Genomic DNA, 9,907 nt, shown 5'->3' with positions numbered 1-9,907 from the left:
TTTATGTTTATCCTGGCACCAGAATCTTAGATGAGGGCCATCCACAGCACCATTGTGTAAACTGTGAGACTGCAGACTCCCAGCGGGATCGCAGGCCGGCCACCTGGGTCTCTCTGAATATAATCCAGCAGCAGGAGAAGGTAGGCTTCTGAGGCAAAGGTGAGCTGGGCCTTTCTGCCTTCCAGGGGCTGTTTATTTATGGTTCTGGAAATTGAGCCCAGGGACAGTCTACCTCTGAGCTGTACCCTCAGACCTATTTTATTGTTGTTATTGTTATTATCATCATGGTTTTGAAACATGGTGTCACTAAGTTGGGGAGGGCCTTAGTAAGTTTTTGAGGTTGGCTGTGAACCTGCGATCTTCCTGTCTCAGTCTCTCAAATACTAGGATTATAGGTGTGTGTCACCATGCCCGGCTCAGGGGCTTCTAATCAGGTAATTGGACCAGTACATAAAAACAGCATCTTATACAGGGAGAAGGCGAGGAACAGAATCTGAGGAGAGATCAAGACAAGGGATCTGATGCCCAAACGTGAAGCCAAATCCTTCATGGAAAAAGTGGCATTTGACACAAGACTTGAAGGCTGAGTGAGGTTAGACTTCAGGAATGAAAGCAGGAAATTGAGAGTGAATTGGAGAAACCGTGTTGCTCAACTGTGTGTGAGATAGGATATTTGATAATATCAAGGAGTGATATGGCTTAGGATGGAAACAGATTCTGGGGCCACAGTGTGAGGCTCTTGAATGATAGGTAGCACTAGTTTTAGGCGCTTTGGTGACAAATGAGAAACCCAAAAAGTTTGGTGACTGGAGCAGGGCTCAGTCAAGGTGAACTGAATGGAGAGGATGGATTGAAGTAAAGTCAGGTAGATGATTATTTGCAAACTACACAAGTAGGCAGAGCCTGCATGGCGGTGATAGCAGCAGGCACACACACACAAGAAAAAGAAAGAAAGAAAAATAAAGAAAGAAAGAAAGAAAAGAGAGAAAAGAAAGAGAGGAAAATGTGACACTAGAGAATAAAGACTCCGGACCAAACAAAAGGATAAGCATAGCAACCATCACAGCTCCATCCCTCAGTCCAGCCTTCCTCCCTTCATCCCAGTAGCGAGGTGTCACATGTCTGATCTGTCCAATAGTTGGTGCCCAGTGCTGCCCAAAAGTTAAAACTTGTTATGTTTGAGAAGCTAAGAAAAACTGCAATATCAGGCCGTAAGTGGCAAGTCCTATGACAGACACGTGGATAATGAAATACAGGCTCAGGAGGGAGAAAAATGGCACCCAACGGCAGCCGCAGGGTCCTCAGGAAATAATGACACAGAGTCACTCACAATTTTCCTTACAGGTAGCAAAGTTTTAAAAGAGAATTATCAGGCACAGTGGTACATACCTATAGTCACGGCTTTTTTGAAGGATGAGGCAGGAGGGTGGATTGAGACTAGGAATTTAAGGCCAGCCTGGGAAACTTAGGGAGACCCTATGTCAAGAAAAACAAACAAACAAAATAACAACACATACACTTAAAAAAAATCACTGGACTGGGAGTGTAGCTCAGTGGTAGGGCAATTGCAAGGGCATATGCAAGGCTCTGGGTTTGATCCCCAATTCCAAAAAATTAACAAATAAAAAGGAGTCTATGCATCTCTGCTCTAAACTACCAAAAGAGCCTCACCAAGTTCTTTGTGTGCACACACATGCTCAGCTACAGCCAGCTGACTCTGGCTCAAATGACCTTCCAATGGCAAGCATGGAGAGATAGTTATTCCTGTCAGTACTTAGTTGGTTTGTTCTTGAAGACAACTTGGTAGCCATAAAATAGTCCTCTGGGCTATTCCTTAGATACCGGATTCCTTTGCCTCCCTGCCTGCCTGCCTGCCTGCCAAGCTTTGGTTGTTACTTCCTAATCATGATTTTATAGAGTAAGAGGCATACAACATCGTCTTTGTTTAACCACCACCAGACCAGTCAAGGGCAGAATAGGCCAACAGGGCTGTTCTTCCTTCCCGCTCCGTTCTGGGTAAGCACACATCTTCCACCCTTACTTTAAAGGCAGACAATTTGTTTTTATCATTTGCCAACACAGCTGAGGATGATTATTAATTAATCAAAAACACTGACTTTTAACTTCCCACGCTCTCCAGAGATGCTCCAGTGACGACTTGCATTTGGACTTCAGAGCTGTTTAGATAGAATTGGGCACCATGCAGCAAAGACTTGTTTCTTCTGGTTTCTTCTTCTTAGAACACAACTCTAGCTTAATCCTATTTAGCCAGTAAACTTGATTTTTTAAGGTGGTCTCATTTTGTGAGGTTTCTGTCGGTCCTTTTCATACAGCTTCCTTTGAAACCAGAAATGCTGCGTCAGGATTTCACAAAAAGGAAAATAAGTCCAGAGCACATGTTCTGTTCATCAAAAGCTCAAACCGAAGCGCACACACCAGCAGTATGTTTCCATGAATAATGAAACGCTATCGTCTTACGCTGCTTGCAATCTGAGCTTCTGATATTACCCTCCACACTCCAGGTCTCAGCAGCCAGCACCTGACAGTTTCTGAGGGCACATTTGAAATGGTCCATTTGAAAGGTCCCAGCAAAGAACTGTCCGATTCAGTTGTCTGAGGTTTAAGAAACCAAGCCCTCCCGACCACCCCCCTCTTTCTAAGATGGTGCTGCCAGCAGCCATCCACGCTTCTGTACTTCATGTGGCCACACAGCGGTTTTCAGTGCCGAAAGAAAGGGGAGGCGGAAGACAGCTGGCCTCAAATTACGCTTCAAAGCTGAGTGGCCGCTCTCTAACGCGAGACGCCGTGTTTGGTGCTGGCTTCTCCACCTGGCAGATGGGAGCTGCTCACACTGCTAGAGGATTTTAAGCAAAACTCAAGAGGAAAATGTGCTTCACTTCCATGTAGCTGAGGGCCCTGGCTTCAGATCTCAAGTGCCCGGCAGAACTCTGTTTGTAAGTACAGCGAGGGATCCAAACTTTCAGAAAGTGAACCAGTATTGGGAAGAGGCTTCAAAATGTATTAATGTACCAGTATTGGGAAAGATTTTCAATTTTCAAAATATATTTTTGGTAGTAAAAAAAAAAAAGCCAGGAGCTTCAAGTATGCCATGAACGCTCAGCATGAGCAAGTCGTTGTCATGCCGTGGTCACCTACAGTGCCTCCCCTCTGTCTCTCAGTAACATATGCTCCTGAAGCCCCCCAGCTTCTTTAAGTTAACTCTTGGGCTGCTTAGCTTGGCTTTTTTTTTTTTTTTTTTTTTTTTTTTTTTGCGGTACTGGGGATGGAACCCAGGGGCATTCTACCTCTGAACTACACCTCCACCATATTTTTTATTCTTTCTTTATTTATTTGGTACTGGGGGTGGAACCCAGGGGCATTCTGCTTCCGAACTACACCCCTGCCATATTTTTTATTCTTTCTTTATTTATTTATTTCGTACTGAGGATGGAACCCAAGGGCATTCTACCTCCGAGCTATACCCGCAGCCCTATTTTTTATTCTTTATTTTGAAACAGGGTCTCATTGAGTTACAAAGGGCCTCACTAAGTAGCTGAGCCTGACTATGAACCATGATCCTCCTGTCTCAGCCTCCCAAATGCTAGGATTACAAGGGTGTGCCACCATACCCGACTATTCTTTATTTTTGAAAGAGGGTCTCACTAAGTTGTGGAGGGCCTCACTAAGTAGCTGAGGCTGTCCACAAACCGCAATCCTCGGGTCTCAGCCTCCCGAATGCTGGGATTACAAGTGTGCGCCACCATGCCAGGCTAAAGCTTGAGGTTTTTTTTTTTGTTGTTGTTGTTGTTTGTTTGTTTATTTTGGTGTTACTGGGGTTCCTGGAAACCCTTCTACCTCCGGGCTACACTCCCAGACCTATTTTTTTATATTTTTAAAATTTGGAAACAGGGTCTTTTAAGCCAGCGCGGCTGGCTTCGAACCTGCACGATCCTCCTGTCTCCACATTCTAAGCGTGGGGATTACAAGTGTGTGCCACCATGCCCGGCTAAAGCTTGGGTTTTAAAAATTATTTTATTTTTATTTTTGGTCTGGGGATTGAACCCAAGGGCATTCTACTTCCTAGCTATACCCCCAGGCCTTAAAAAAAAATTTCATTTTGAAACAGGATCTCACTAGGTTGCTGAGAATCTTGCTAAATCGTTGAGGCTGGTCTCCAACCTACAATCCCCCTGCCTCAGCCTCCCAAGTTCTAGGATCAGGGGCATGCAGTGTGTCCCATCACTCCTGGCCCCTCCGGGTTTTTGTTTCTGCTCTTGGCCCTGCCACCTGTTTTTTTTCACTCTTTGTGGTAGTTCATTAGCATCTCTCCTGGAGATATATAGAATAGGGGAAATAAAAGGAGATGGATGTCCGCTGGCCACAGTCCATTTGCTTCTGGTCAAAAGCTCTGCTAAAAGGCAGAAGAAGCTATTGACCAAGATAAGAGCTTAGATAAGATTTGGGGATTATCTATAACATTCCTGGTCCTCTCTCCAATCACCTGAGACTACTGGAGCAGGAGCTTTATCATGCATTTTTCCCCCCATAGAGTTAATAGTAAAATTCCTCAGTCATTTCTAAGATAACTTGATGAGATAAAACTAGTATAGTTACTTTATTTCTTGCTGACATAAAAATGGTCTAGCTCCTCAGAACAGCTAAATGCCCACTCCATTGTTTAACTCTGAAGCCAGCTGCCTCTGGAAATGGAGAGTTTTTCTATCTCTAACTAGTCAGGGAAAGAATTGGACTCATTCTCAGGTTAATCTCAATAGTACTTTTGAATGAATGGGTGGAAAGAAGCATATTAAATGGATCAGTTAGGGTCTTTGGTAACACCTGAAACTAAAACCCCAAAAGTTTATTTATTAAAGACCCTGAGAATGGATCTCATGGGACCCTAGGGTGGGACAGATACCTGGGAGGTTTTCAGGACTCTTGCTCCGACTTCGTGGGGTTTTTAATCTAAACATCCTCTGCCGTCCTCTCGTTCATACGCCAACCCTCTTGCCTGACTGCCCTTGCTCCCTCCAGGTACAGGGTAAGGGAAACACAGCTAACCCAGGTTCTAAAGTCCCACGTTTACAGAGCCAGCCACAAAGTAACAGAGATGACTCTTTGGGTGGAGTTTAAAATTCTCAAGAGAGAGCACCTGGTTGGCCCTCTTGGTTCAAAGACCTGCCCGTGGCCTCATTTGCTCTGGGGGGAGGTAGAATCATGAGTCTGGCTATGGCTGCTGGGCAGAGAGGTGATGCCGGGAAAGAGTGTGTGTGGAACGGGGTAGGCATACTCCAACGCCAGCTAATCCCTCAGAAGAAAAGAGGCGTGGTGTCTGCTCCCCTCTTGCTCACAATTTGGAGACAAGCCTACATGCATTGAGAGACAAGACAGTTGGCATCATTTGGTGCCAGTTAGCATGAGGGAAAATCCATCATTGGAATGAATGAGTAGGAAATAACCAAAGTGACCCAACTTCAGTAGCATAGGTAAGATACAGTTAAGGTGCGTATAAAATGGAATTCACAACAGAAGCGAAGACAAATGGACTATAACTACACACCTCAGCCTGGGTGAGTCTCCAAAGCACAATGGTGTGTGGGAAAAGGTGAGTCAGGGCAAAATACAACTAATTTTTACTTGTATAAGCTTCCGAAACTTGCAGAAGCGGATGATACATTATTTAGGGGCATGTATCAATCTATGTGACAGGACTGTAAGGAAGAGGATGATGGTCTAACTTCAGGAGGTTGGTTATGTGTGAGACGGGGAAGGAAATGTGATCAAGAAGAGATAAACAGCCTTGCACACATCGGCAGGGCTCTCTTTCCCAAGCTGAGCGTTATATTTGATGATATTAATTTTGTCCTTATTTAATCTATATTTTTGTACTCATGTTTATATGATCTATTTGTAATCTTTAAGTATAGAAATGAAGGCCATTAAGCCAGAATTCCGTCTAGCAAATCATTTCCTCGACCTGGGTGATGGCTGACGACTGTGTGGACTTGGAGAGGATGGTAATTCTGCTAGTCAAATGGTTTCCTGGTTTCTGTCCTTGTGACAACCACCCTGGCCAGGAAAGCGTCTGGGGTGTCCTGTCAGCACGTGGGCAGAGAGTGCCTGAGGTACAGCCAGGCTTTTTCTGCATCCTTTGGCTTGATGTCAAGCTGTAGCAATTACTGTCTCTACCTCCAGCTCTAACATCCCCGCTGTCTGCACCTAAGAGAGCAGCTTGTTCAGCATTTCCATCAAAACACGATATAGCCGGGCATGGTGGCGCACGCTTGTAATCCCAGTAGTTAGGAGGCCGAGACAGGAGGATCATGGTTTGCAGCCAGCCTCAGCTACTTAGTGAGGCCCTTCATTACTCAGTGAGACCCTGTTTCAAAATAATCAAAATAAAGAATAAAAGCTGGGTGTGGTGGCGCACGCTTGTAATCCCCGCACTTGGAAGGTGGAGACAGGAGGATTGCGCAGGTTCGAAGCCAGCCTTGCTGGCTTAAGAGACCCTGTTTCCAAATTAAAAATAGGTCTGAGCATGTAGCCCGGAGGGACAAGGGTTTCCAGGAACCCCAGTACCATATAATAAATCATAAATAAATAAAAATAAAAAATAAAGAATAAAAAATAAGGCTGGGGGTGTAGCTTGGAGGTAGAATGCCCCTGGGTTCCATCCTCAGTACCACAACAAAACAAAACAAAACAAAACAGAACAAAAAATCCGATACAGCCTGGCATTGTGGCATATGCCTGTAATCCCAGTACTTGGGAGTCTGTGACAGGAAGATTACAGGTTCTAGGTGAGCCTCAGCTACTTAGTGAGGCCCTTTGCAACTCAGTGAGACCCTGTTTCAAAATTAAGAATAAAAAATAGGGCTGGGGGTTTAGCTCGATGGTAGAATGCCCCTGGGTTCCATCCCCAGTTCTGCAAAATAAATGATAACAATAACAACAACGACAATAATAATAATAATAAAGTAGGCTAGGGGGGCTAGCTCAGAGATAGAGTGCTCCTGGGTTCAACTCCACTACTGGAAAAACAAAACAAAAACAAAAACACTCCATGATTGTAAACTATTTGGCAGTTTTTCTGATCGTTTGTTTGGTAGTGAGGATTGAACTCTAGGGTATTGTACCTTAGAGCTACATCCTTAGCCCTATTTTATTTTATTTTTTATTTTTATTTTTTTGGTGGTACTGGGGTTCCTGGAAACCCTTCTACCTCCGGGCTATACTCCCAGACCGTTTTTTTTTTCTAATTTTTTTTTATTTGGAAACAGGGTCTCCTAAACCAGGGAGGCTGGCTTTGAACCAGCGCAATCCTCCTGTCTCCGCCTCCCAAGTGCAGGGATTACAAGCGTGCGCCACCACGCCCCACAGCCTTATTTTATTTTGAAATAGGGTTCGCTAGGTTGCCGAGCCTGGCTTCCAATCTGCAATCCTCCTGCCTCAGGCTCCCAAGCACTGGGATTACAGGCATGTGCCACCATGCCCAGCTGGCAGTTTCTTAGACATGGAGCCACCATATAACCCCAGCAATTCTACTCTCAGGGATATATATTCTTAACTAAGGTCAGAGATGCCAATAGCTAGGTAGTTAGAGAAGCAGGTGAGCTGGATTGGTACAGATCTGAAGCACCTGGGGGAAGAGGTTAAACAGTTCCTTTTAAATGCAAACCACCTGCAGGGCCTCGCTTAGTCCCGCCTCCCTGTGGGAAGGGGCGGAGAAAGCACAGACTCAGGAGGTGCCCAGAGACTAAGGTGTGGCCTGAAGAGAGGTAGCGGCCTCCCCAGATGCACGTGCATCTAAAATAAAACTTGCCACGAGGAAGGCTCCACATAGTCTTCCACTTCTGGAAATGGAAAACGGACTGCTTCAGGCCCTCCATCTGAAAGATAATTTCTTTGTGCCATGCCATCTCTCACCCTGGGGAAGCGTCCCTTTTCTGTCTCTCTCATCCCAACCCTTTCTCTGGAATGCAACTCCTTTTAGCCTGATCTTCTTTTATTACTGCACTCTAACTTCCTAAATAAACTTCTCACACACAAACTCCAACTCGTGCTTTCTGCATGAATTCTTTCAATGCAGAGGAGCAAGGACTGAGGCACTGCTCTATCATGTTGTACTGATGAGCAACCATCATGTGATAACAGATGCACTGCATTTGCACATCGTTGTTGATAGCAGCACTCTTCACAGGAACCAAAAGATAGAAGCAACCCAAGTGACTATCAACAGATGAATGAGTGCTCAGAATGTGGCATATCCACAGTGGAATATCAATCAGCATATAAAAAAATGAAATTCTGATAATGGATAGACCTGGGAAACATTATGCTAAGGGAAATAAGCCAGATAGAAAATGACAGATATTAGATGATTCTGCATATGTAAGATATAGAGGTTAGGCAAAATCCATAGAGACTTAAAGGAGAATGGCAGTTATCAAGGGATGGGGGAGGAGAGAAAAGAGAGTTATTGTTTAATGGATGGATGCAGGATTTTTATTGAGGATATAAAAAAGTTTGAGGTATAGTTATATGGTTTTATGACATCGTGAGTATATTTAATACCACTGAATTGTACACTTTCAAATGGTTCAAATGATAAATATAAGGCATATTTTACTATAATTAAAAATAAACACAAGCCGGGAGTGGTGGTGCACGTTTGTAATCCCCGCACTTGGGAGGCTAAGACAGGAGGATCACACAGGTTCGAAGCCAGCCTCAGCTACTTAGTGAGGCTCTCAGCAACTTAGTGAGACCCTGTTTCCAAATAAAGTATGAAAAAAATGTGTCTGGGAGTATAGCCCAGAGGTAGAAAGCCTCTGGGTTCCACCCCTAGTACCCTCCCCCCAAAGAAAAGAAAAGAAAAGAAAAGAAGAGAAAAGAAACACAGTAGCCAGGTATGGTGACTCACTCTTGTAATCCCAGTACTTGGGAAGCTGAGACAGAAGGATTGCAGGTTCAAGGATGCATCCAATTAGTTTTGGCAAACTTAGCGAGGTCCTCCACAACTTAGCGAGACCTGTTTCAAAGTAAAAAAGGGCTGAGGGGCTGAGGGGGGGGGGTGCATGCACACCAGGGGGTGAATGCCCTGCGTTCAATCCCCAGTACCACTCCCTCCCAATACAATTGCAGAGCACACATCTAAATAAAGAAACATGGGTTTAAGGGAAGGCAGATGAGTGTACACATCCTCTTTCCTTTCTGTGATTTCTTCTTTAGCTATTGTTCCTGATTCCCTGAAGAATATCTAAAATAGCAGCTTATTTCTAATCCAGTTCAGTAGACTAGAAACATTTTCATTTCTACTGAATTGTCTCGTTCAGATGCAACAGAGTTCCTCATTCTACTGAGGTACCTACCTCATGGGGTTTGATATTGTGGCTTCAGTGGAAAAAAGTTCAGACATCCAGGGGGATGGCACTAAATAAACCCTCCGTGCCTCTGGCCGGGACATGGAGGGAGCCAGGCAGGTGGGAGTAAGAGGCCTGGAAGGGGTTAGGACACGAGCACAGGTCACACGGTGTGGCAGCAACTGCAGCTCTGCACTCCCCACTAGTAAATGCTGCACTTGGTGGCCAGCCAGCTGTCCTTCAGACTGTTTCAGAGGAAGATAAGGAGAAGAAACAATGCATTTGTCAAGTCTTTTTAAAGTTTGCCATAGCTAATTGGATGCATCTGACAGAGAATGTCCTATCTTTGCTTAAGGAGGCAAACCCCATATTCAGATCCATAGAATGGTGGGCGGGAAGTACCAAGCCTGGGAGGCCAGGAGCACTGCTTGCAGTAATGCACAGCTGCAGCCAGCCTAGCTAGCGAGGGATTCTTTGTGGGAGCCAAGGGCCTGGAGGCAAGTGGGCCTCACCGGGTACAGGGCTACCTGCAGGCCCTGGGGATG

Source organism: Muscardinus avellanarius, assembly GCF_963383645.1.
Source record: "Muscardinus avellanarius genome assembly, chromosome: 8".
In the NCBI taxonomy this organism is placed as follows: Eukaryota; Metazoa; Chordata; class Mammalia; order Rodentia; family Gliridae; genus Muscardinus; species Muscardinus avellanarius.
Note: the sequence above shows the minus strand (reverse complement) of the source record.